The following is a 26,557-nucleotide window of genomic DNA, read 5'->3' as shown; positions in this document are numbered from 1 at the left end:
GTGCTTCACGTTTCCCCTGGTGAGAACTGTCAAGCAAAACCTAAATACACATGTCAGTGTGATCACAATTACTCCCTACATCATTTGTACTCCCATGCAGTCAGTCCAGGGATGCCTGGTATTTAAGTCAAGAATCGATACAATCATGTGGATAACAAATTAAGAAAGACAAATTTTGCTTTATTACCTGAGTTCCCTATTTGTGCATGCATGGTGTTTGGGCTCTCCATATGTTTCATTTTCTGAATTTTCCATTTCTAGCACAAGTGGGTATACTTTGAGAGGCCAAAGCAGGAGGATCACAAGGTCAAGAGTTTAAGACCAGCTTGGCCAACATAGTGAAACCCCGTCTCTACTAAAAATAGAAAAGATTAGCCGAGTGTGGTGGTGGGCACCTGTAATCCCAGCTACTCAGGAGGCTGAGGCCAGAGAATCACCTGAACCTGGGAAGCGGAAGTTGCAGTGAGCCGAGATCACACCATTGCACTCCAGTCTGGGAGACAGTGAGAGACTTGGTCTCCAATTAAAAAAAAAAAAAAGGAAGTACAAGGAAATGTGGGAAATATGCTGATTCTTATCAATATAAAAAGGTTATCTATACCGTCTAAAAAACACACAAATCTGATGTTGGCTGGTCCCTTTTGAAACCAGAGCTTCTGTCAACATGAATGAATGAAATGTTCATTCATCCTTGGAGAAGGACACAAAATACTGAAGTAGGTGTGATGATGTTAAAATAAATCTCCATATTCTCAGTGCTGGCCATGCTTTCTCACATTCAATTTCCGTGTTAAAGCAATGACCAATGGACAGACTGTCAATACAACTCTCAAACACCTACCTGGCTACTGCCAGAACACACTGAAATGACATATTTGTGTGTACATAAAAATATAAGCGATATATATATATATATATATATATATATATAGAGAGAGAGAGAGAGAGAGAGAGAGAGAGAGAGAGAGAGAGAGCACAACTAACAGGTTATTATATTATGGAAAATGATTATTTGGAATTATTGTTACTGACAGTGCATATTTTAATTTTTGGATAAAATAATATGTGCAATTATACATAGATAAATGGGTTCATAGGAGCAAGTTTCCCTCTCAGCACCTCTCCTTATAAAAGCAACCATTGTTCCTTCCAGAGACTCAATACAACTTTCAATCATGCAAAAACTTCATTTGTATTTGGGATAGATCAATAGAACCATTCTTAGAGACAAACCTCTTTTAGATTAATGTTTTGTTCGCAAACATAAATATGTGTATTTGCAAACACATACACATGCACAGGTTAGTCAAAAGTTTCTAGCAGACTGGAAAAATAACTAAACAATGGGTTTATTCCTGTCTATGCACAGAAAAAAAAAATCTCAAAATGTATAGAACTTCTAACACCTAAAAATGTTTGAATATTGATGATTGACAGGATTTTTCTGACAGTGTTTTATTTTTAAAAAGTGGAGTTGCCCTGTGGAAATAAGTGCTTTTTTGTAGTGACTTGGACACCACACACTGTGTATGGTGTGTATAGGAATATCCACACAAAACAGCTATACCTTTTAAGCCATTTTCCTCCTGGCCCATTACTCTGCAGGGGTAATTTGAGTAGGCATTGATGATGATAAACACCACAGTTTAGAAGATGTTAAACCAACCTTATCAGAGCTCACATAGAGAAACAAATTAGGCAAACTGCAGTAATTTCAGCTAATGAAGTTTGATTCTAAACATCCAGATCAATTAGGCTTCAAGTACTTGCTTAGGCTCCTGCTCCGTAAGGCAGTGGGGACCTGCTAGTTGGAGGACAGGGGTTGGGAGGACTCATAGAGGTTTGTAAATAAAGAGAAAAGAAGTGCTTCCTGGAATGTATTTCACAGGCTTTGCTGAATGAGGATCACGTTGTACGAAACTGAAGGAAAAGCGGATGCTGCATGTGGAGGGCACATCTATGTGCACCCTCCTTATTGAGGACCCCCTGGGTTACAGTGCTCTAAAGACCTAGTATTGTGAGAATGCAGCCAGCCTTCTGAGTAAAAGCTTCCCTGTAAGAAAATGGGCATAAATGAGATAAAATGGCTTCCATGGAGGGGTGGGGATTCCAGAGGCTGGAAGTCAAGAGACTAGATAATTTAATCCTAGTTCTGCCAGGAACGACTGTGTTTTATATCTCTCAGTCTTTGTTTCCTACTCCACAGAATGAGAGATCTAGAATGGATCATTTCTTCTGTCTCTTTAGTTTCAAGCCAGGTCTTCCTCTGAGCAGATGGGAAGTTCTAAGTGCGGAAGTGTGTATCTGCACTGGGTGTGCATGCAGGAGCACACCGTTGCAAATGCATGTGAGGAGACTGAGGATAGGAGGAAGGAAAGGAATGAGGAAGCAATTCCCAACCTGGCCCTCTCCTGAATTTGGATGGATAAGTATGTCTTTAGAGACCTTAGCCTCCATGGCAGGCAGGCAGGCAGAGATGGCCTAGGGAGGCCAACATCGAGGGCAAGACCTGGGCCTGGAGAGGCTGTTGTCAGGCAGGAGCTTTATGTGCCCAGTACTGTCCTGAAACTAATTCAGGCCACTATTTGCCATGGTAGTGGCAAGTTGAGAATTCTCACCAGGCACACATCTGAGAAGACTGACCCTCACAGTCACACTTACATATTTGCCTCACCCACAGACCCAGACAGACTCAAGTTGTCAACATTTTATTCCCTTCTGTTTCCACTCCCTCTGTGTTCCTCACCACCATGGACACCCACTACCCCCACCCTGCTCAGAACTTCCTGGAAACAGACAGCAACCCAGAAAAGTGGCCTACAAATATTTTTAGAGCACATATTCCCTCTCTGTAAATATTTAGTAATAAAATACACGTGCAATAGTGGCATACTATATGATTGCATACATTATTAAAATGGAAATGAAGATCACATGTTTATAAAATAATAGAAATAGACATTTTCATTTTCCTGCCACACCCAAGTTTCATCTCATGTTCCCCCAGATGTAGTCACAGCAGAAGAAATAAGTTAAGCAGTAACCAGATTATCTTGGGTTTTAAAAACATTTTCGGGACTTTGAATTTTATTGGAAGTATGCTGGGGAATTGCAGGAGAGGACTAGACAGAGCCACATTGAGCATGATACTGAGTTCCAATAATTCATATGATTCTTTATCCCCATAAGAGATGTGAGCAAAAGTGTGAGTAAAGTTGACCATGCAGTGGCAAGTTCTCCTTACTCTGTCTTGGGGGTTGGTAGGTGATTGTGCCACTCTCCATGGACAACTCATTCATATTTAATTGGGAACCTCTGAACAAAATATCCTAATCCAAAGGCATGGCCTTCTATAGTGTAAATTTTAGACATGAAGGCACAGTACTCCTAAGCCCTGTATTTCTCTAGCAGTAAAGCTGGTTCATGCAAAGTTCAGTCTCCTCTGGGAACCCTTGCACGTCCATCATATACAGGTTATTTACTATAAAACCTCTAGGAAAATCCCTTATGAGGTCTGCTCTCTCCTTCCCAGGATATTCAAATAGACATTCTCTTTTCAAACAGCTCATAACTATCAAATCACTTGATTTTTATTGCAAAGAAAGAATAATTGCACCGGAATCCAGTGACCATGTTTTTGGGTAGCTCACCGAGAATTTCATAATTCAGAATTAATTAGGCAGTGAGTGAGAACAAGAGGCATATTTTGGTGCATTAATTCATGCCAAGTTCAAACTCATTCCATCTCTGTTGCCTGGTGTGAATAATTATGCCATTAATCCTAGGCAGGAGGAGAGCTATTGTGACTGCAACACATTTCTAAAGCAAATAAAGAAAAATGTCACTTCTCTCCTTCAACTAATGCTCTGAATAGAGCTACATAATAATAATAGTCTTATTAATTTATAGGGCATAAATCCCCTAGGACTCAATAAGCCACAGGATAAGCAAAATGCCAGTTAAAGAGACAAGGGAAACTTTTCCAGTTATTAATAATTCTGAAACAAAGCCCTGTTTGGGGAAAATGATCAAGGGGAGAAGCTGAAAATTTAAGGAGAGCTTGGAAAAGGGCTAAAAGAAAGAGGCAATCTTGTGGCTTTTTCATTTTCCACCTCCTTCCTATGGCATTCTGCTCCCACTGTGACTCAGAGGGCCAGCTGTCTGGGGGAGAAAAGTTTGATACATTTTTTAGATTGGTGCAAAAGTAATGGCAAAAACAGCAATAACTTTTTCACCAATCTAATAATCAACCCTGACCATCACCCTGGCGCTATATATCCCTTGCTGTGAAAGCAAAATAGGTCAACCTGCCCACTTCTCCATTTCTGAATTTCTTTCCAACTCATAGAGGGTTTATTGAGCATGGAAGTATTGGAGGATCAGTGCAGTTTCCCATCCAGACCCTTTTTTGAGGGTCAGCAATGCATGGGGATCAGCAGTCCAGAGAGTGGCCTGTGTGTGTCCTTTCCAGCTTCACAACATTGAAGAGGAGATTGGGGATAGACTGAGGGGTGGCACTATACAGAAGCAGTGTTACATTTCCTCTGGGACAGAAGAAATAGGGTCAAGGCCTACCAGGCAGGGACCCAGGATGCCAGAGGTCACAGAAGCACGGGGAGCAGTCCACACTGCCCTGGACTGGCCCTTCTGCAGAGAGGTGGTGGATGTGCTGGGTTCACAGGTAGCCCTGCCCATTCCTGCCAGCCAGAGCTGACAAGAGATCCTTTAGCCACAAAGGCAGAGTGGCTGAGTTAGGAGATGGGGCAAGCCCTTCTCCGCAATGGCTCCCAAACCTAGCAGTGTCTAGAACACAATTCTGTGTTACATGAATGAAATGAAATGCTCCCAGTCTGCCTCTCGTTCATTCATTGAGTTTCAGTTTCCCTAGGTATAAAATGCTACCAATATTATATATGAAGATGAATTATTTGAATTGCTATTTTTGTGGGTCAGAATTTTTAGAATGTCAACAATTTCACATGGTTCACACTAATAATTTATTTATTCCCTAATCCATCAATGAGTGGCCACTATGTGCTTAAAGCTGAGGATTCAGCAAGAAACAAAACAAATGCTCTGGCCTTGAATCTGACATCTTAGTGACATCTTAGGGAGGGCAGAGTACGAACACATCAAGACAGGGAACCTGCTCTCAGGGGTAAATGCTGAAAGAAAAATCAATCAGGATATGAGACTAGAGAGTGTGGAGGTGGCTCCCTGTGACAGGATGGCTAAGAGAGTTGGGTTTTTTGTTTGTTCGTTTGTTTGTTTGAGGGGACGGCATTCGAGTAGAGACCTGAAGGAAGCACAGGAGAAAATCAAGATCTGGAGATAGAGCATCTCAGAAAGGACGTTCCTGCAGCTGGAAAGGAATGAGGGGTGGGAGGAGTGGATGAGGGCAAGGTCAGAGGGTAGCCATGGGAAGGATTTTGCAGTTTAATTCTGAGACAGGAAGTCATTGGAGGGTTCTGAACACATGTGATACGTTTTTCTAAGATTGCTCTGCTTGTTAAATGAAACAAGTGGGGACGGGGAGGGGAGAAATGAAGTAGACCACTTAGAATGTTACTGCTGTTATCAGAAGAAAGATAATGGGGACTTGGAATAAGGTGGTAGCGGAGTCCACAGTAAGAGGTGGCTATATTTGGAATATATTTTGAAGGTGGAGCTAACAGGAATGACCAGTGAACTGGATGCAAGCTTTGCAAAGAGAGAGTTCAAGAATGACTCCTAGGCTTCCGGCCTATGGGACTAAATGGATGGTGGTGCCAAGGGGGAATGGGGTGGAGCAGGGTCAGGACGGGAGGAAACGTGAGTTCTGCTTTACACACAATTGCATTTGTTTTGTCTATCGGGTACATGTGGAGAGTTAAGTGGGCCATCTGGGGCTTCACAGAAAGGTTAGGGTTCGAGATAGCTCCCTCCAGCTATTTCAGTGCTGAACTTAGATTAAACACATGCACACTCTTAGGGATGTCTAAAGGACAGGACTGTATGAACATAAGAAATAAGAGACTAGTTGCTTCCCCTGGGTTACTATATCAAATATGCTTATTAATATTTTAGAAATCAAACCTTTCTTCCCATATTCTAATTGATCATCTATTCAATAAGTTGTACAATATAAATTTTAAGAATGTACATTTTTCTTGGAACTCGGTGAAATTACTATTATTTGAAGGTAGAATGATGTCTTTTACTAAGTTTTACTTTCCCTGAATTGCTCCCTCACGTGGGGGATAAAAAAAAATCTCTGGACTCCCTGGTCTAGACAGTAAAAGAGCTCAGTCTGGACACTAGAGGGCGCCATGCAGACAGTCAGAGCAGTCGCGGGAACGGGAAGGCGGCAATTTAGGAGTTCACAGATCCCCTCCCTCCCCTGCTGTGTAAATCAGGGGTTCTGGGATTACAAATTAAGGAGAGTAGCCCCCAGGCCACCAACGTATGACCATTTTGATCAGGTGGCTAATAGGGCCAGGCAGAGTTTTTCCAAAGGGAGCTCCTGGCAGATTTAAGGCACATCAGAGGAGAAAAATGAAGCTAAGGAGAGAGGACACATGAAAGAGTAAGAGAAAGAAAAATAAAGTAAGCAAAAATGAGCGAAACCAAGAAGTGCCTATTATAGAAGAATGGGAGAATTCCAGAAAGTCAGGGCCAGAAGGGGCCTCAGACACTTTTTTTCTTTAGTTGGGGTCTCGCTGTGTCACCCAGGCTGGAGTGCAGTGGTGCAATCAAAGCTCACCCCAACCACTCTGGGGGGCTCAAGCCATCCTCCAGCCTCAGCCTCCTGAGTAGCTGGGATTACAAGCGAGCACCACCATGCCTGGCGAATTTTTGCATTTTTTGTAGAGGGGGGGTTTCACCGTATTTCCCAGGCTGGTCTGGAGCTCCTGGGCTCAAGCAATAAACCTGTCTTGGCCTCCCAAAGTGCTGGGATTACAGGTGTGAGCCACGACGTCCTGCCAAGAGACCATTTTTATTGAACCTTCTGTTTCCCAGATAAAAGGCTGAGGTGCTTCCTGGGGTTTGGGTTGGAGGCCTCCCGGGTTGCTGTGCTCTCAGCCAGCGGTCTTAATTTTCCTAACCATGTCATCTTTGCAAAGTGTGTGACCCTTACCAGGTGTCCACTAGATGTCACTTCATCCTCAACAAGCACTAATGTGAGCACTCACTTACTTCACATATTTATTTTCCTGAGTCCTAAATGAACTGTCAAGTATAAATGTAGAATGTTGCTACGGCATAAATATGATGATACATCTCACACTGATATGCTAGATACAATAACTCTGAATTTAAGCTGTAATTACAATAATTGGTCTTGTGGTTGCAACTTTAAAAGGGCTCTGGGGATGACATTCGATTTCTCAGAATTCTAAAAAAATGTAAAAAGCTTTCCATACATGCAGCATGCACAATTATAGATGAAGAATCAAAGTTTTAGTGTCACAGATATGGGCTTTCAGTGGTTGCTAGCCGACGATCTGGGGCAATATTTCTAAGCCTTCTTGCCTTCTCATCTCTAAAATGAAAATAATAACAGTACTATGTCAGAGGATTGTCGTGACTGTTAAATAAGATTGTTGGTACAGCTTCTAATTCATTGTATCCTCTCAATAAGCAATTTATAATATCTATGTCAAGGAAAAACTGATATCCTTAAACAATAAAAGATTCTGACAACAAATAGAGAAGTGGACACAGGATATGAATAAATGATTCACAAAAGGAGATAAATACATGTGGCTTAAAGTTCACAAGCAATCAAAGGATGCAAAGTAAAGCAACAATGGGAAACATTTTTCTCCTTCTCCTTGGTTTCTTATTTCAGTAAAAGCAGGCTCACTCAATCAGTTGTCGAAGCCAAACACCTGAAAATTAAAATTGACTACTTCCTGAAATATGGGACAATTTGAGCATCAAAATAAATAATAGGATTATAACCTATTGAATAAAGTAAGGATTCCAAAGTCCACACTGATATAAATAAATGAAAGTATAAACAAATAAGTAGGAGAGAAGGGAAGACTTTTCTTTACAGAAGAAAGTTGGCTAATAATAGATGTAGAAGGAATGACAACATCAGAAAATCATTTGTCAGTCATCTTATTAATAATTTTTTTAGGCAAGAATCATTGCAACTAGTGGGAGAATATTTAAGGAGTATCTCCCCACAAGATACTTAACTGATTACAGAAGGTAAATTGGTAAATTTGCTATTTTACTGGATAAACCAAGCAGGTTTAACTTTAACCAGTTGATGGAATGTGACATTGCCAGTAAAGGAACTCATTGACAGCAGAGCCTCCTGATGTGATGCAAAAACTCAACATCACTCTTGTGAGATCCTTGCCAAAAGTCTGCAATCCGGATGATCTGGATGTGATCCTAGGGACCATCAGACAAACCCAAACAGAGGGCCCTTCTGCAAAACAACAGCCTGTCCTCTTAAAAACTATCAAAGCCATGAAATACAAAGAAAGACCCAGAAACTGCTCCAGATGAAAACGAAATTAAAGAGAGAAAGACAACAAAATGCTATGCGTGATCTTGGATTTTCTTTTCCTATAAGGGACATTATTAGAACAATTGGAAAAATATGAAAATGTTCTATAGATTAAATAATAGCATATAGCAATAGTAACTTTGGATTTTAATAACAGTCAGGGTTTAAAACAGAAATTTTTGCTTTTGGAAAAACACACTGAAAAATTTAGGTTTAGAAAGGCAAATATACCTGCAAATTACTTTTAAATGAAAGAGAGAGAGAAAAGAAAGAAAAAGAGAAAGAGAATAATTTATAAGCCTTTAGGTATATACCCAGTAAAGGGATTGCTGGGTCAAATGGAATTTCTATTTCTAGGTCCTTGAGGAATCACCACACTGTCTTCCATGATGATTGACCTAATTTACACTCCCACCAACAGTGTAAAAGCGTTCCTATTTCTCCACATTCTCTCCAGCATGTTGTTTCCTGTCTTTTTAATGCTCGCCATTCTAACTGGCATGAGATAGTATCTCTAATCGTGGTTTTGATTTGCATTTCTCTACTGACCAGTGATAATGAGCTTTTTTTCATATGTTTTTTGGTCACATAAATGCTGAATAAAGAAAATGTGGCACACACACACCATGGAATGCTATGCAACCATAAAAATGGATGAGGTCATGTCCTTTGCAGAGACATGGATGAAGCTGGAAACCATCATTCCTAGTAAACTAACACAGGAACAGAAAACCAAACACTGCATGTTCTCACTTATAAGTGGGTGTTGAACAATGAGAACACGTGGACACAGGGAGGGGAACATCACATATCGGGGTCTGTCTGGGGCTGGAGGGCTAGGGGAGGGATAGCATTAGGTGAAATACCTAATGTAGATGTTGGGTTGATGGGTGCAGCAAACCACCATGGCATGTATATACCTATGTAACAAACCTGCATGTTCTGCACATGTATCCCAGAGCTTAATAATAATAATAATAAATAAAAAGAGAGAAAGAGTGAGAAATGTAGAAAATGTTGACATTTGGAATCTTGGTGAAGGGTACCCAGAAATTCTTTGTCTTATTCTCGCAACTTTTCTGTAATCCTGAAATTACATCAAAATACAATTTTTTTTTTAAACTGGCTTCTACCTTTTTCTTACTCCACAAATGTATCCATCACCACGTCCCTACGATTCCATTTCCTAAGTGCCTCAGCAACATAGTCACTTCTATTTTTCTCCACTGCCACTTTCCTAATAAAAATCACCCCTTTTGCATGAACTCCTTTTAATTGGGCTTGTATTTGAGGTCCCAACCTATCAATTAGACAAGAAAAGGGAGTAAATGTAAGGCTTGGAAAATAAAATAAAGCAGTAATTTTCACAGATGATATGCCTGTCTTCCTCTACATAGATGACCCAAGAGAGTCTACAAACTAGTACAACTAATTATACTTAATGAGGTCAATATACAAAAACCAATTCCTCTGCAACAACCAATGAAAATGTGTGTTTTAACAGTAACAGTAATAAAAGTACAGGATGTCTAGAAAAAAATCCAATCGATATTTAAGACATTTACAGATTAAAATAATAAAAGCATATAAAGAACATAAAAGAAGACAATAAATTGAAAAGATATACAATATTGATGGTGTAGCAGAGCTACAAGTTATCTATATGAAATCTTGTCGCCACCTTTTTTGCTAACAAAATCCGCAATTTAGGGAGAGAGGAGTATAAAATGTGTTTTTGCTCAATTTTCTTTCAGATAGGCATAATTCTTTACAAAGTTCTGACCAACAGAAGGTAAACAGAAGTCTGAGGTCGTTTCTATTTTATTGTTTTTTTATTTCTTTGTTTTGCTTTTTAGGTGCGGCATCGACCCTCATTCTTCTTCCTTTTTCCTGATAGAAATTGAGACATGATCCCTGGAGTAATTGCAACCATCTTGAGATAAGGAAGCAGTTAAGCAAAAGGAGAAAAATCAACATATATGAACAGATGCCCAAGACACTGATGAGATGCACTGTGAGAAACGTTGCACAGTCACTTCAGCAGCCCTGGACTGCTCACCTCCAGACTGCTTGTCATATCAGAAATAGAAACCTTTATTGTTTGCACTACTATGTCAGGTTTCTCTTACTTGAATCCAAAATGTTGTGAATGTTACAGATGGGAACACATGAAGTTTTAAAAATGGTAATTCTCCCCAGACTAATGAATAAATTTAAGTAGACAAGTGTAATCTTGATCTGGTTGGAAAAGCTTGCTGCTTTTTGCAGAGTTTTGTGAAATCGCAAACAGGAAGCTGCTGCATCCGGTTCTGGTCACTCAGGCTTTTGCTGGGACCAACCCAGACACCTAGAGGTTGTGTGCTTTACTTACTGCATGTACCTGTTTCTCCACAGGGCCAGTCCGTAAGCTCTTTCTGCACAGGGACAGTCCATCCTCAGCAGTGACCTCAGTCCCAGATCACCCCTTTCCATTCCCTTGCCCATAATCATGTTCTGTTTTAACATGGAGCAGGATGCCGAGGGAGTTTTCGTAGAGTTGATTCCATTACAGAGGCAAACATTCACTCTCAGTGTTCTTAGGGTGGGGAGCAGGGGAAATGGGGGTGGAGGGGAAAATTGGTTTTCCTCACCTACCTCAAAATGAGAAAAGAGGCTGAGTTTGCTAAGAAATAACCTGGGGTTCTGGTCACTCTTGAGGGGCTTCTGATAAATGATTCAGCAGATACCTTTTCCCTCACCCACTCCTGTGATCACGCACACCACATGGACATGAGCAATCTTTTCCAGGCCTGCACTGCTCTCCACTACTTCTCAGGTGGGCACTGCCCTTGTTGCACTGGTCCATGAGCGACCTGAATTTTTCTGGCTTTTGTCTCCATTGCTAATGTAGAATTTGGGGGTTCCAGGTACATTACTCACATCCTTACCTTTTCCCTCCTTCCACATAATTCTTGAAAGTCCCTCAAAGGAGATGCATCACAAGTCTCACACGCAAGTCCTTGGCCAATGCCCGGAGCTCTAGGTTTTCCCTTCTTCGACATTGGCTCACGCTCCTTCCTGCTGAGGCTGACACTGCCTGCAAAGCTACATCAAAGCACCTCAGCACTATCTGTGTTGACACCATTGAATCACCATCTTCTCTAATGTCTCTTAAATGGACACCAGCCATCAAAACCCAAAAAGATGCTGTGTTTTCTTTGAAGTTCTTTAAAGCACCCAAACCTCAATGTGTCACATCCCTAAACGGTGGCTACACCTCTTTGACATTTCAACACCAAAGAAACTCTATTTGTATCTTGGTATCTCTCATAAATTTTTAGCACAAAGAATGCTTTCATTTTGCCTGGCCTCTCTTCCATGAGCTGTGTTGGGACAGAAAGCTGTGTTGTCTCATTCTGCTCTCTCTCCTCCCATTATTCCTTCTTTTTGACCCAAGGCTGATGCCCTACTATGAAATTTTCAACAAAGGGGATTCTTTTAGTCCCTCTCCTAGTTTCTAGAGAAATAAGAGACTTTGCTGGCTGGGCCCCAGGTGTATAAACTCTTTCCAGTCTTAAGCATATGGAATTCGAATCTCACTTCCTCACACACTGAGCTGCTTTCCCTTTCCACTTCTCCTATGAAACCCTAAATCTTCTCAATCACGTTCCAGGGCCTCCTGTGGCTTTTTGAGAAGCCTTCTCTAGCGTCTGCATCTCAATTTCCATTCAGTGAATGGGAGGAGTGCTCACCGAGCCCCAACACTGTAACATACCACACAGTTTGGGTATAAGCAGCAAATGCTCAGTCATGGATGATGGCAAAGTTGCAGGCATAAGGATGTTTACACCAGATGTGTTAATAATGAAAAAATACTAATGATCTAAATGACCACAAATAAGTAACTGGTTGCATAAATAGTGCTGTATCCACACAATGAAGAATTCAGCAATAGTTAAAATTAGTGGTGTGGAAGTAATCTCAAAGAGCCCAAGGATGGCCCATATCAGAATCACTCAGAAGACTGTAAAAAATACAGACTTCTGGTGTGGATCCCAATGATGAAATCAGAAGCTCTGGGAGTTGACTTGAAATCCTTATTTTCATGGGTAACTCCAGTGATAATGCAAATCAAAGTTTAAAAATTTACAACCATGGCAGTATAGTTAATTATGAAGTAAAATGATCATAATATATTGTTAGATGAAACAGTATGTTATAAAAAAGAATTTATAATATAATTCCATTTAAAAAATAAATAGTGTGGCTAGACAGATGATATATAAAGGTAGGTAGGTAAAGGCTGAAAGAATTATGCCAAAATACTGATCATGGTTAGTGGTGGGTTTATAGAAGATTCTTATTTTACTCCTTTTACTTTTTGACTTGTTGAGTCTAATTTCTAAATTTCTAAAATAAGCATAGTTTATGTGTGCTTAAAGAAAACAATAAAAGTTGTTTTGTTTTGTTTTTTTAAAAAAGGATAAGAAGTAAATGACATAGGACTTTTAAATTTACTTATGCTCTGGATTTTAAAAAAACAAAAGAGGTAGCCTACAAAAATTGTATACCACATAATAAATAAAAATTTTAAATGAAGAATTAGAAATAAAGGGGAAACAGGGGTGCTAATATAAATGAAGCCAGGATTAAGGTTAGTGTCCAAGAATGCATTGTCCTCAACTTCAGTTATGTTTCTAAAATGACCTATAAATTTGCCTCTTCCTAATGTCACGTGACTAGACATGGGCAGATAGGGAGAGGGAGGTTCAACATCATGAGACATTAGGGAAACACAAATCAGAACCACAATGAGATACAATTTCATGCCTGCTAGGATAGCTAAAAAAATAAAAGGTAATGTTTAAAAGGAAAGCAAGTGTTGGCAAGAATGTGGAGAAATTAGAACCCTTGTACATTGCTGCAGGAATGTAAAATGTGGAATGTAAATGTAAAATGATAAACAGTTTGACAGTTGCTCAACATAGTAGCACCACACACAATAGCTAAGAGTGAGTAATGTCTATCAACTGAAGAATGGATAACAAAATGTGATATATCTATAGAATGGAATATTATTCACCCTTAAAGAAGAATGAAGTACTGATTCATGCTACAATATGGGTGAACCTTGAAAACATTACACTGAGTTAAAGAAGCCAAACACGAAGGGTTGCATTGCATGACTCCATTTACATTAAACATCTAGAATAGATACATCCACAGATATACACTGTGTTTTTCAGGGGCTGAGGGAAATGGAGGAATGTTTCATGGGTACGTAAGTTACCTTTTGGGGTAATGAAAATGTCTTGGAACTAGACAGAGATAATGGCTTCAAAACATTGTGCATGTACTAAATCCTACTGGGCTGTGCACTTTAAGATGGTTAATTTTATGTTATATGGATTTTACTTCGGTTTTCTAAAGGTAGGAGTGCTTTGTGAAAGTTAAACTCAAGAATACTGAGGTATTCCAGAAGATTCCGTTTGGAAAGAGAGAGGAAGTAATTAGCCCAGTTTTGTACCTTTGAGTTTGACCTTCAGTTGGATGGTCTTTGTTCATAGAGCATCCAACTTAAGGTGCCATAAGTCAGTTAGGATTATCAACCTGGAGCTAGAGAGAGAATTCTGGAACGGACCTCTATATATGAGAATCATCAAGTCGATAATGGAAATTCAACCTACATATCCTCACATGTGGGTGAGGGTTGTCCTAAAGGTTCCTAACACAAATGAAGTGGAATACAGGCCCCAGTGGTGAAACCCTGTCATTTTTCCTGAAAAAATTCATCTGTGTGGACTTTACATTCATTCATTGTTTTTAATTAAAGTGGAGTATGGCATGTAAATTTTTCACCTTCCAGAAAAGCCTTTGCTATAATATGGTTGGATTCATTTGACATGACAGAATAGTACTTAAAAGATGTGACCTATGATTTGCACATTACTGGAACAATCAGCCACAGTCACCTCGTCATCAACTTTCATCTCTTTGGGCCTGAAGTGTGAAGGCATGTCCTCCTCACCTTTCCCAGCATTCGATTCCAGGCGTTTGTGGTGAGCTTATTGGAGAGCCCACCCATGATTTATGTGTCACAAGAAGGGATGTGATGCCATGGCTGAGGTAAAGCCAGGTCATAGTTTTTTCCAAATTTTTTCTGATATTTCACTCAGAACAGGTTTCAGTGCACAATACTTAAAGTAGCTTTTTTTAAAATATGGTAAACCTTGATCATTGTTTAATCTAGATGATGAGTGCATGGGTATTACTGTACTATTTTCTCTGTGTTTCATATGTTGAAATATTTATAATTTTTAACAGAATCTTTAACATTATGATGACTTATATTCCACACAAGTTTATTAAACATCAATTTGTTCCAGGTACTAAGTTAGGAGGTTTCATACATGACTAGTGTCTGCAGAATAAACCAGTTTGATGATGATTTCCTATTCCAAATAACAGCCTATGTCTAGATTACCATGAAGAATGTTGTGGAGTATGAAGATGGTTAATAAGACCACTGGGTCAATAAGAAGTGAAGATAAAATTTGACATAGATAAGAAGATTTGAAATAATCTCAGAAGAGAAAAAGAAAAAGACAGCCTCTTTTTAAAAAATTAAGGGGAACATAAGAGTTGTTCAAATTTCTGAATGGCTGGCATATGCAGGGGAAACTGTAGGGTTAAAATCTGCACACTAGGTCAGCTTTATGTATTTGGCTCAGAATGAAGATGTAAAGTTCACCAGCATTTACGTGGGCAAAACTACATCATTAAATTGGTTTATGCCAAGTTCTGGGCATAATATATCACATACTTTATCTCGTTTAATCGTTTTAGCAGTCCTGTGTGCTGACATTTTTTTAACGTACATGGAAACAGCTCAAGGAGTTCAAATAACTTGGTCTTAAGTCACAAAGTTAGTAAATGGTCAAGCTGATATTCAAACTTGGGTCAATCTGTTGCCAAACGTATCTTTTGCCAAAAGAACATGCTTTATGGGGATCGATTGCTCTGGAATTTATGTCTTTTAACTTTATTTATTGTTTCTTTTAGTGTACAGATACATTAAACATTTACATTTCCAAATATAACATGTCTTAATTATCAATGTTTAAATCCTGCTGGCTACACAAAATGGGGCTCAAATCTTGAAGATACTCATACTCTACAAGGAACTCAATCATCCATCATTTCTGAGAATTGCCATCACATAACCTCCATGAAAAAAATTTGAGTTGATGTGACAACACTTCTGTATGCTTACCTCTACCAAGTTTTTTTGTCTTTACTATTATTTTAATTTTTACCTTTAATTTTTAAATGTTGATATTCATAACAGAATAACTTTGTCAATAGTAGTCCTACTTGTATTCACACTACTTTCTGGGAGTAAAAACTCTACCGTGATGTGAATTGGCTTCTCCTGTATTACAGAGAATCTTCTAGTCTACCTGCTGAGAAATAGGCAAGCTTCAGAAACTTTATAAAAAGACTTTCATTAGCTTGCCTTGTATCTAAATATCCCTAAAAACAGCCAATATTTTATGGATCTTTAATTACTGTGGCACAGTAATACTTTTGGAGGGTTCTTAAAGTCAGATGTGTTCTGCCGCTAAGCTTTCAGAGATGATTCCGCTTTCTTCTGCCAAGGACTTCTCTTTTTTGCATTTCAGGGCTGGCCCTGGCAGCCCTTCACAAGTTTCCACCTCCACTGCTACTTTCTAATGCTTCTGGCTGTTTTTTCATCATGATTCCTTTCCCTCTGTTTTGTTTCTTTCCTTATTCTTCTTTCTCCTTTTTCTCTCTTCTTGCTTTTTTCACTTTTTTTTTAATTTAAGCTAAGAGCATTAGGCATTTATTGTTATTTCCCTTAATAAGAAGATTCCTTTCCATGAGATCAGAAAATTTTATTAGGACAATGTATGGGCCCTATGGTCTTTGTAATGAGCTTATCCCTCTCACTTCCAGATGCAAGATGTTTCCAGACCCACATCTCCACATGAACAAGATATCACTGAACATTCCGTAGAGAGGGTGACATCCTCTAGAAACCATAACGAGATAGTGAATCCAATAGAGTGCTTCACCAGAGCATCACGAGCTATTCCATGAGCAGAAAATTTAGACTGGAAACAAGACATTGTGATGGAGATAAAAAAAGAAAGCCAACTAGTAAAAGGGAGAGAAAGAGGGAGAGAAAAGCCTTCAATCTTATCATCTCATAGTCATAAGATGACTCCTCCTCTAAGCAGAATGTTCAAGTTCCCAGCAGGATGAGAAAGGGACAAAAGACTAAAGAGAAGACACACTTTAAAAACATCTCTCCTGGAAAACTTGCCTGTTGACTTTCATTAGCTAGAATTGTATCACTTGTAAATTCTTACATGCAAAAGAGTCTCAGAAACTTGAATATTTTTAGCTGGGTACTTTATGACTCAAGAAAAATTTAAGTTCTTTAGTAAGGAAGAAGAAGAGATGGGTATTGGGCAGCAGCCATCAATGTCAGCCCCAAATAATATCCCCAAAGCGCTGAATCTTACAGCCTTCTCCACAAACGTGAACCATGAAAATCTTAAGGATGCTTTGGAGGGATCTTAATAAAACTCATCTCCCAGGGAAGACAGGTTTGGACTCTGTAATGAAACTATGTACTTCAGATTGGCAGCCCAGATATAGGGAGCCCCGGATACAGCTTGGACCTGTGAGAGATATTTGGATATGGTTGCTTAGACACCAGGGAGGGGACTCATGCAACCAGAACTGTGATAATGCACAGGAAAAAAAAATTGGCCCACCCTATCTCACCATGTCCTCGTGTGGGGGCAGCTGAAAGGTTAGTGGGAAAAGCCATAAGCTTATCATGTTTCTTCTTAATTTAGTGTCCGAAACACCTGTGGCTTTATGAAATCTCCCCCAGCCAGTGACAGGAAACTAATTCTGAAACCACCAGATTTTTTTAAAATCAGACTGGGGGTGGGGCAGAGGTCTTTTGGGCTCCCTGTCTGGACAGAGTTGACAACTGTGTGCATGCTGACTGTGGCAGGAGCGCTCTACCCTGGAATCTCAGTAAGCAGGGCTATGCAGGGGCGAGTCTCCATGACCCTCAGACTCTACCACCTTGGCACTTTCTCTTTCAGTCCTTGACCTGATGTTTTCCCTTCCTGACCTAGCCTGGCTATTGCTGGGGCCCCGGTGAGCTATAAAACCTTCTCTCGCAGACTTTTCCCTCTCAATTTAACTCAGAAATCTGCTCAAGGCAACTCTTGATGCAAGAAAATCACAAGACCACTCCCCACCATCGCCACTGCTAAGAGGTGCAGGAAATCTGACCTTATCCTGTGTATCAGGAGATCTCTAAGAGGACCAGGGAACGGCCACTATGCAGATGGTGCAGGGAGGTTTAAAGAGGGCTTGGAATCTAACAGCATACATGAGATATATTGTAATACCAAAAGGAAGTTTAACTTGGATAAGGATTTTCTGTGTAGTAGTTAAGTCTGCACACTTTACAGCCAGACTGCCTAGATCTGAAGCCTGGTTCTACCAGTACCTAAACACACAAACTTGGCTTAACCTGGCTGTGCATTAGTTTCAACTACAAAACCATCAATCATAGTAATAGCCTAGTCTCCCAGGACTCTCGTAGGTTAAGTGAATTTCTATAAATCACTAAAAATATTACTAAATGCAGAATAGATGTTCAATAAATATCTGCTGGTTATTATCCCACGCCTCTTATTCATGCACTCCTATGTACTCCACGCACAGTCTCAATTTAGGTGTGAGACAAAAGTTAGAGGAAATGGAAAAGGGGGAAATGAAAGATTCAGATGAGGCAGAGTAAATTAACTTAGGAAAAAAAATTAAAGAAAGGTCATTTTTTATTTCTTTAGGTCACATTCCAGGTGGGATTGCTGTTGTCTTCCTTTTTTCTCCTCATCTTTTCTTTATCTTGCTTTACCCTGAGAACATATCAAGATTCTGTTAGGTGGACTATCTCTGATTAATGCTTATTCATTTTCTATTGTTGTAACAAACTACCACAAATTCAACACCCTAATGTAACACCTAATATCTCACAGTTTTGTAGGCCAAAAGTCTGGGCAGGCTCAACTGAGCTGTCTGCCCAAATCCCAGAGAGCCAAAATCAAGGTGTCAGCCAGGCTGAGCTCACAACTGAAGGCTCTGGGGAAGAATGAGCTTCCAAACTCATTGTGGACACGATTCCATCCCTTGCCGTTGTAGGACTGCAGGCCCATTTTCTTGCTGCCTTCAGTAAAGAGCAGCTCTCAGCTCCTAGAGGCTCCTCTCAGTCCTCAGCACAGGACCCCCAGGATCTTCAAGCCAGCAGGAGTACCTCAAATCCTTCTCAAACATGCAACCTCTATGTATGACTTTCTCTGCTGCAACCAACTGTGAACACTCTCTGCTTTTGAAGGGATCATATGATTAGATTACCCAGACAGCCCCCATTTTGCTGTACAATGTAACATAATCATCCTAGCCACAGATTCCAGCCTGCTCACAGATTCCAACCACACTCAGAGGGGAGGGATTATACAAGGGTGAGGATCACTGGGGGTCATTTTAGGATTCTGTCTGCCACAAATGCCATGAAGTTCAAGGGTAATAGTTGAGAAAAATGAGCAGGAAGCAGTTCAGGGTCACTTGAAGAGTTTTTGAGATATCTCTCTCCTAGGACATTAAACCTTTTCTGGATCAGGTTCAAGATTATTTCAAAGGCTCAGATACTCAGGGCGTGAACACCAATCCAATCAGAAGACACAGAGGACTGGGTGGAAACAAGACCAGGTGGATCTGTGGGCAGGCCAAGGGGCTTAAGACAATGTTCACCTGGATTTGACCTGGGATATCAGGGTAGACCAGGCCTTAAGGATCACAAAACATCAGTGGAATATCAGGAAATTCAGTGGACCCTGTAAGAAGGAGTATTTTCTTCTCATGCGTTCCTCCAAGAAATATGAAGACTGGTTCAGCTTTTCGTGATAAGAAAAAGTCTGGGCTAGTAGGAGGCAAAAAAAAAAAAAGGACTTAGTAATAATAAGGAGGAGGCTTAGGCTAATGATCTGAGAAACTGTCAAGTGAGTCAAAGCTTAGGTCTCATCCTCCAGTTGGAGGGACCCAAGCGAAGGACAGGTGCTCTCTTCCTTTAGAGAGGAACTTTAAAGGTCAACAGGCCTTACCCACCTGAGAGGGTGATTGTTCACACTGGAGACATCAGCCAATTTGTATACTTATTATGACAAATTCAACAACGCATTTTAACAAAGTGCCCTGTTCTAACTCAGCCAGTATACTGTGATAATTTTCTGATAGATGGAAGTAAGAGATCTCAGAAAAGGGGGTGCCTTTTTCTAATTTGTAGAATGGCACCATATGGGCCAGCAGAGTTCTTGTGGCCTTCTTGCCCACAGAAGCCTCTTGGACAGGAGCTCCACTTGTATATGACTACCATCGGCTCCAACCCACCTCAACATTCCATCTGTAGTAACTGCCTTTCATAAACTGTGCCCTCTGCAGAAAGCATAAAATCAAAATGAGGATCACCAGTCTGCAGCAGGAGACCACAAAGTAATAGAAGGTCTATTTCACCCTAGCAGCCACCACAGATGTGACTGAACCCAGTCAGAGACACCCCAGAGAAGACCTCTCCCAATTCTTAATAAACATGACCTGGGTTCCCTGTCAACTTCCTGTCCACAGAAGCTGCCAAAGCTTCTGTCAGGCCCCCTGGGTGATTTCAACTGATAGAATGTCAGGAAACTAGAGGAGGTGGTAAGGAAGTGAGGCTAACTTCCCACAACAGTCTCTTTACTGCATTCCCTTTTGCCCTTCAGCGTGACTATTTTGTGCTATATTTGCTGCCACCCTTTCTCTTTTCCTGTAGAAAAACATTCTATGTAATGTGCCCCTTATATAAACACAGTGATGCTGGTATTCCTCTATTCAGCTGTCATCCTCTACAGGTTTGAAGTTGGTGGAAAATAGCATCTAGACTTCTATTTAAAGCTCCCAGCCTGGGTCATCAATAACTGTCTCTTACATGAAAGTACAGGTGTGCCCAAAGTCTCAAACTTGGTATACCCAGTATACCACCGTTTTTTGTTTTTTGGTTTTTTTTTGAGACAGAGTCTCATTCTGCAACCCATGCTGGAGTGTAATGGTGCAATCTCGGATCACTGCAACCTCCGCCTCCCAGGTTCAAGTGATTCTCCTGCCTCAGCCTCCCGAGTAGTTGAGATTACAGGTGCCCATCACCATGCCTAGCTAATTTTTGTATTTTTAGTAAAGACAAGATTTCACCATGTTGGTCAGGCTGGTCTCGAACTCCTGACCTCAAGTAATCTGCCTGCCTCTGCCTCCCAAAGTGCTGGGATTACAGGCGTGAGCCACCATACCCGGACACCAATATACCAACATTTAACAATATGGAGAGATGTTTCCCTCTTCAATCACAATCTCTGGTAACAATGGTTCAAGTGCACATCAAAAACACCTCAGATCTAAACAACACTTACAAGATTAAGGATTCACTTAGAAGTGGCATTTGAGCATAGCAGTTACAAGCCACACCACTGGGTTTGAAACCCAGCTCTACCTCTAGCTCTGAGGTACTGTGCCAGATATTTACACACCCCTGCTCTGGTTTCCTCGTAATGGTACCCACTCAAGAGCTTGTTTTAAGAATTAGATGGGTTAATACACATAAAGCACTTTGAAAAAAGCCACGCCTCTAGTAACATCTGATAAATATTAGCTATGTTATCATTTACTATTTTACCTATTATTCTTATAAACACAGAGACTTTTCTGGACTTTTACTCATTTGGGGAACTGATAAAAAATAAACTTTAACTTTTTTTCTTTATTAGTTAGTACCTCACCCTGTGTTGCTGATCTCACCACAGACAGGCTGTCCATCTCTCAGTCCCAAGGTTGTCGCTTGGGTTTCCCCGCTCTAGATTCTGCCCACTGTCTGTCCCCTGGGTGACCTAGCTGCAGAAATGTCTTCCTGTCCTCTTTGCAGGATCAGAACATGCTCTTTAGTGCTGCATCTAAGAGTCCTGTCCCCTTCGTGTGCGGTTTGTAATGAAATGGTCCTAAGCCCTTCTCTTTCCTGGAGGCCCCATAACACCGCGGGCTTGCAGGCATAGACCCAGAAACAAATAGCTTCTACCATCCAGAACATTTATGGGCTCAGAATCCAAAGGTTAAATGGCATGCCTCCTGCCCTTAAAACGTTCATAGTTTAAAGGAGATGTGCCATCTGCCAGTAAGTTATGACAATGCAATCCAAAGTCATCGTAAGTTGTATAATGAAGTTAGAAAGACATGGAAGTATGGTGGAAACCCCGCCTAAACATCATGGGAGTAAAGGGAGGCTCCTAGAGGTGGCAGCATTCAAACAGAGACCTGACCAAAGGGAGACACACACAAGGTACTCTGAGTGTGCCAAACAGCCCCTGCAAATGCAGCTTGGAGAATCAAAACTGGGCATTTCCTGATAACCTCAAGTAATTCTGTATTATTCTGTTACCAAATGGAAGAGTTAGTAATTCGGACAAGATTGAGCTCGTTGAGGCCTCCCCAAACCCCACTTGCACTCTCACTTTTAGCATTTTAAGAAACTTAGGTTTTATTTGATATGAAATTTGAAAATATTAGACAGCATTTAGAAGGTAAGTTGCATTAATCTGATTTTAAAATGAAAATCTCATTCTGGCAACTCTGTGAAGCAACTCTATGATACCAGTTCTCATCAGGTAAATCATTATAAATATTATTTCCCATTCCAGACTTGTTTTTACACTTTATGGTACCTTTGGTTGAACAGAAGATTTACATTTTTGAAGACTTTATCGATTTCTGCCAATTACCTTTGAATTCCACATAATGATGGAAAATAGAAGAAATTATTTTTGAGCATAATTTCTCATTATTTCTCAGAACACTCCAGAAACTCTATATATGTGAAGCCTCAAGATGATTTGTTTAACAGACAAGAGAACACTTTACATCTTCAGCTGTATGTTTGCATTACTGGCAAAGTCTTTCCTGGCCCCTATATAAGGTCAAATTCGCCTATCATACTCTCTCATGATTTTTTTTCTTCAGATTACTTGCCACCATTTATAATCATATAAGTGTGTTCTCTTCGGTCAATGTATGTCTCACTGCTCAAGATCAGAAGCTAAATCTGTTAGTGTTCACCATTTCATTCCCAGTGCTTTGACAGTAACACTTAGGGGACAAGTACTTAATACATCTTTTTTAAATGAAAGAATTTCCCAGACTTGAGACATTTCCATCTTCATCTGTATTATGTGAAAACCCTTTTCAAGGGACTGATTCTCCAATGTTGCTATAATTTGGCTATCCCATATATCAGCTCACAGCAACAAAAATATTCATAATTTGCAAGAAATAGCATCTTCCGCTTTGATCGAAGGCCCACCATGAACTCTTTATGAGGTTCCAGCTGTGGCTACAATGACTATAAAAAAAATCAACGGCTGTTTCTACAGAGTGAACCCTAGAAGGATGATCTGTGGTTGCAGCAGTTAATTGCAAGTTTGTGGTTATTGAGTAATCACAATAAGTTCTCAGCCCTAACTCATCCCCTCAATATTTTGCATTTTTCTATGACATGTCTTTGAAGTATTATCTTGTTTTTGTCAAATTTAGAGCACTGAAAATGTTGTCAGGGTTTGTTATCATGAGTGATTCAGGCCATGTCGGGATGTCTACCATCCATCTGAAAGCCATAGCACAGAGGGTTTTCACACATGGATTCCACCCACCATGCTCCTGGTGTCTGCCTGTTGCAGGTTTCCCCAAGTGTGTCATTTGTGCCCTTCTCCTTTCCATCTGGTCAGAGTTTAGGTTGAAAGCAAGATGCCAGAGGCAAACATTGAGGTGGAGCATCAGGCATGTAGTGTGCAATCATTTTATAATAAAGAAATCTTTATGATAAAGAAAAAACTGGGATGGAAATTACATTAAATAGACAGAGTTGGTGGAACTCCTAAAGATGAAAATCTATTCTTTATAGAAAAAGCAACACTGAGGATACACAATTAGTCTTCACTTTTAGAATGTCACCTTCCTAGAAAGGAACCTTAATGGTGGAAGGTAGACATGCAGAAAGGGGCCTGAACATCACTCAGTTTAAAGTAACCATTAACACAAAAGACAAAGGGGATGAGATCAAATGTCAGAAATCAAATTATCTATAGAGAGACATAAAAAGTTGCATGGACTTGTTGCATGAACTGAGAAAATGCAAAAATTCACTTGCAGATAATTAATTAATTCATTCTGTATTTTCTCCAAGCTGATTCTCTGGAGATTCCAAGAAGCTACTGGAAAGTCACTATTTTATTCTATCCCTCATCCTTCAACAGTCTTCTGAGTATCTACTAAGTAACTTACAAACTATTGGTTTTTTTCTCACTACCACTCTCCTTAAAACTCCATATTCTAAAAAATCTGGAGACAACAGATGCTGGAGAGGATGTGGAGAAAAAGGAACACTTTTACACTGTTGGTGGGAGTGTAAATTAGTTCAACCATTGTGGAAGACAGTGTGGCGATTCCTCAAGGCCTTAGAAATAGAAATTCCATTTGACCCAGCAATCCCATTACTGGGTATATATCCAAAAGACTATAAATCATTCTACTATAAGGACACATGTACACGAATGTTCATTGCAGCACTGTTTACAATAGCAAATACCTGGAATCAACCCAAATGCCCATTGATAATAGACTGGATTGGAAAAATGTGGCACATATACACCATTGAATATTATGCAGCAATCAGAAATGATGAGTTTGTGTCGTTTGTAGGGACATGGATGAATCTGGAGAACATCATCCTCAGCAAACTGACACAAGAACAGAAAATGAAACACCACATATTCTCACTCATAGGCGGGTGATGAAAAATGAGAACACATGGACACAGAAAGGGGAGTACTAAACACTGGGGTCTATTGGGGGGAAAAGCGGAGGGCCAGTGGGAGGGGGAGCTGGGGAGGGATAGCCTGGGGAGAAATACCAAATGTGGGTGAAGGGGAAAAGGAAAGCAAAGCACACTGCCATGTGTGTACCTACGCAACTGTCTTGTATGCTCTGCTCATGTACCCCAAAACCTAAAATCCAATAAAAAATTTAAAAAAAAAAAACTCCATATTCATCCCATGTCTTAAAGTCCACATCTTGTGTATTTTGCAACATTTCCTATCATCTACATCATTCCCTGACAACATAAAAGCACTCCATTGCCCTCAAGGCTGTCACTGAGCACACCATAGTCTACATTCAGTGATTCTTTGGCTGTTATGGCCATCATTGTATGACTAAATAATCACATAACTGTAATACAAGAATAATGAAGTATATGGAAGCATGAAATAAAAGACAATATTCTTTGAGGCCAGCAGTTTCTTCTGAAGGACTGAGCCCCAGCTCTTCCTTTGTCACTAAATTATTTGCCAGTAGAGACATCTCATTTTCCCAATGAGATGCTTTGCCTGTAGAAGGCATGTATGAGTTTGTTTTCACAGTGCTATGAAGAAATACCTGAGACTGGGTAACTTATAAAGAAAAGAAGTTTAATCAACTCAGATTTCTGCATGGCTGGGAGGCCTCAGGAAACTTACAAGGGACATAGAGCCAAACCATATCAAAGTCCAAGATATTCTTCCTTCCAACACTTGGGCTGAGAATCTCAGAATGTTCTTTTTTTTAAATTTTTTATTGGATTTTAGGTTTTGGGGTACATGAGCAGAGCATGTAAGACAGTTGCGTAGAAACACACATGGCAGTGTGCATTTCTTTCCTTCTCCCCTTCACCCACATTTCTTTTCTTGTTGAGTCTCTGCCGGGTTTTGGTATCAGAATGATGTTGGTCTCGTAAAATGATTTGGGAAGTATTCCCTCTTTTTGGATTGTTTGAAATAGTTTTAGAAGGAATGGTACCAGCTCCTCTTTGTGTGTCTGGTAGAATTCGGCTGTGAACCCGTCTGGACCTGGGCTTTTTTTGTGTGGTAGGCTCTTAATTGCTGCCTCGACTTCTGCCCTTGTTATTGGTCTATTCATAGTTTCAGCTTCCTCCTGGTTTAGGCTTGGGAGGACACAGCAGTCCAGGAATTTATCCATTTGTAATATTCTCTGATGATGGTTTGAATTTCTGTGGAATCTGTGGTGATTTCCCCTTTATCATTTTTTATTGCATCTATTTGGTTGTTCTCTCTTATCTTTTTAATCAATCTGGCTAGCGGTCTGTCTATTTTGTTGATCTTTTCAAAAAACCAGCTCTTGGATTTATTGATTTTTTGACGGGTTTTTCGTGTTTTGCATTTGTTGAGCAGTGCTTTACTTCCAATTATGTGGTCAATTTTTGAGTAGGTGTGATGTGGTGCTGAGAAGAATGTATATTCTGTGGATTTGGGGTGGAGAGTTCTGTAAATGTCTATCAGGTTTGCTTGCTCCAGGTCTGAGTTCAAGCCCTGGATATCCTTGTTGATTTTCTGTCTGGTTGATCTGTCTAATATTGACAGTGGAGTGTTAAAGTCTCCCACTATTATTGTGTGGGAGTCTAAGTCTCTTTGTAAGTCATTAAGAACTTGCCTTATGTATCTGGGTGCTCCTGCATTGGGTCCATATATGTTTAGGATCGTTAGCTGTTCTTGTTTCATCGATCCTTTTACCATTATGTAATGGCCTTCTTTGTCTCTTTTGATCTTTGTTGCTTTAAAGTCTATTTTATCAGAGATGAGAATTGCAACTCCTGCTTTCTTTTGCTCTCCATTTACTTGGTAAATCTTCCTCCATCCCTTTATTTTGAGCCTTTGTGTATCCTTGCATGTGAGATGGGTTTCCTGGATACAGCACACTGCTGGGTTTTGGCTTTTTATCCAGTTTTCCAGTCTGTGTCTTTTGATTGGTGCATTTAGTCCATTTACATTTAGGGTTAATATTGTTATGTGTGAATTTGACACTGCCATTTTGATGCTAGCTGGCTGTTTTGCCTGTTAG

The 26,557-nt window shown here is 40.1% G+C and overlaps 1 long non-coding RNA gene across 2 annotated transcripts in view; it reads right to left on the bottom strand.

The window, feature by feature from the left end:
* Nucleotides 1-26,557, bottom strand: part of LOC144577375 (uncharacterized) — a 182,632-nt gene that overhangs the window by 25,577 nt on the left and 130,498 nt on the right. The gene's annotated exons all lie outside the window — the stretch shown is intronic.

The sequence above is a fragment of the Callithrix jacchus genome, chromosome 8 (assembly GCF_049354715.1).
Source record: "Callithrix jacchus isolate 240 chromosome 8, calJac240_pri, whole genome shotgun sequence".
Taxonomy (NCBI): domain Eukaryota; kingdom Metazoa; phylum Chordata; class Mammalia; order Primates; family Cebidae; genus Callithrix; species Callithrix jacchus.
The sequence above is the reverse complement of the archived record's forward strand: the minus strand, read 5'-3'. Positions and strand labels throughout refer to the sequence as shown.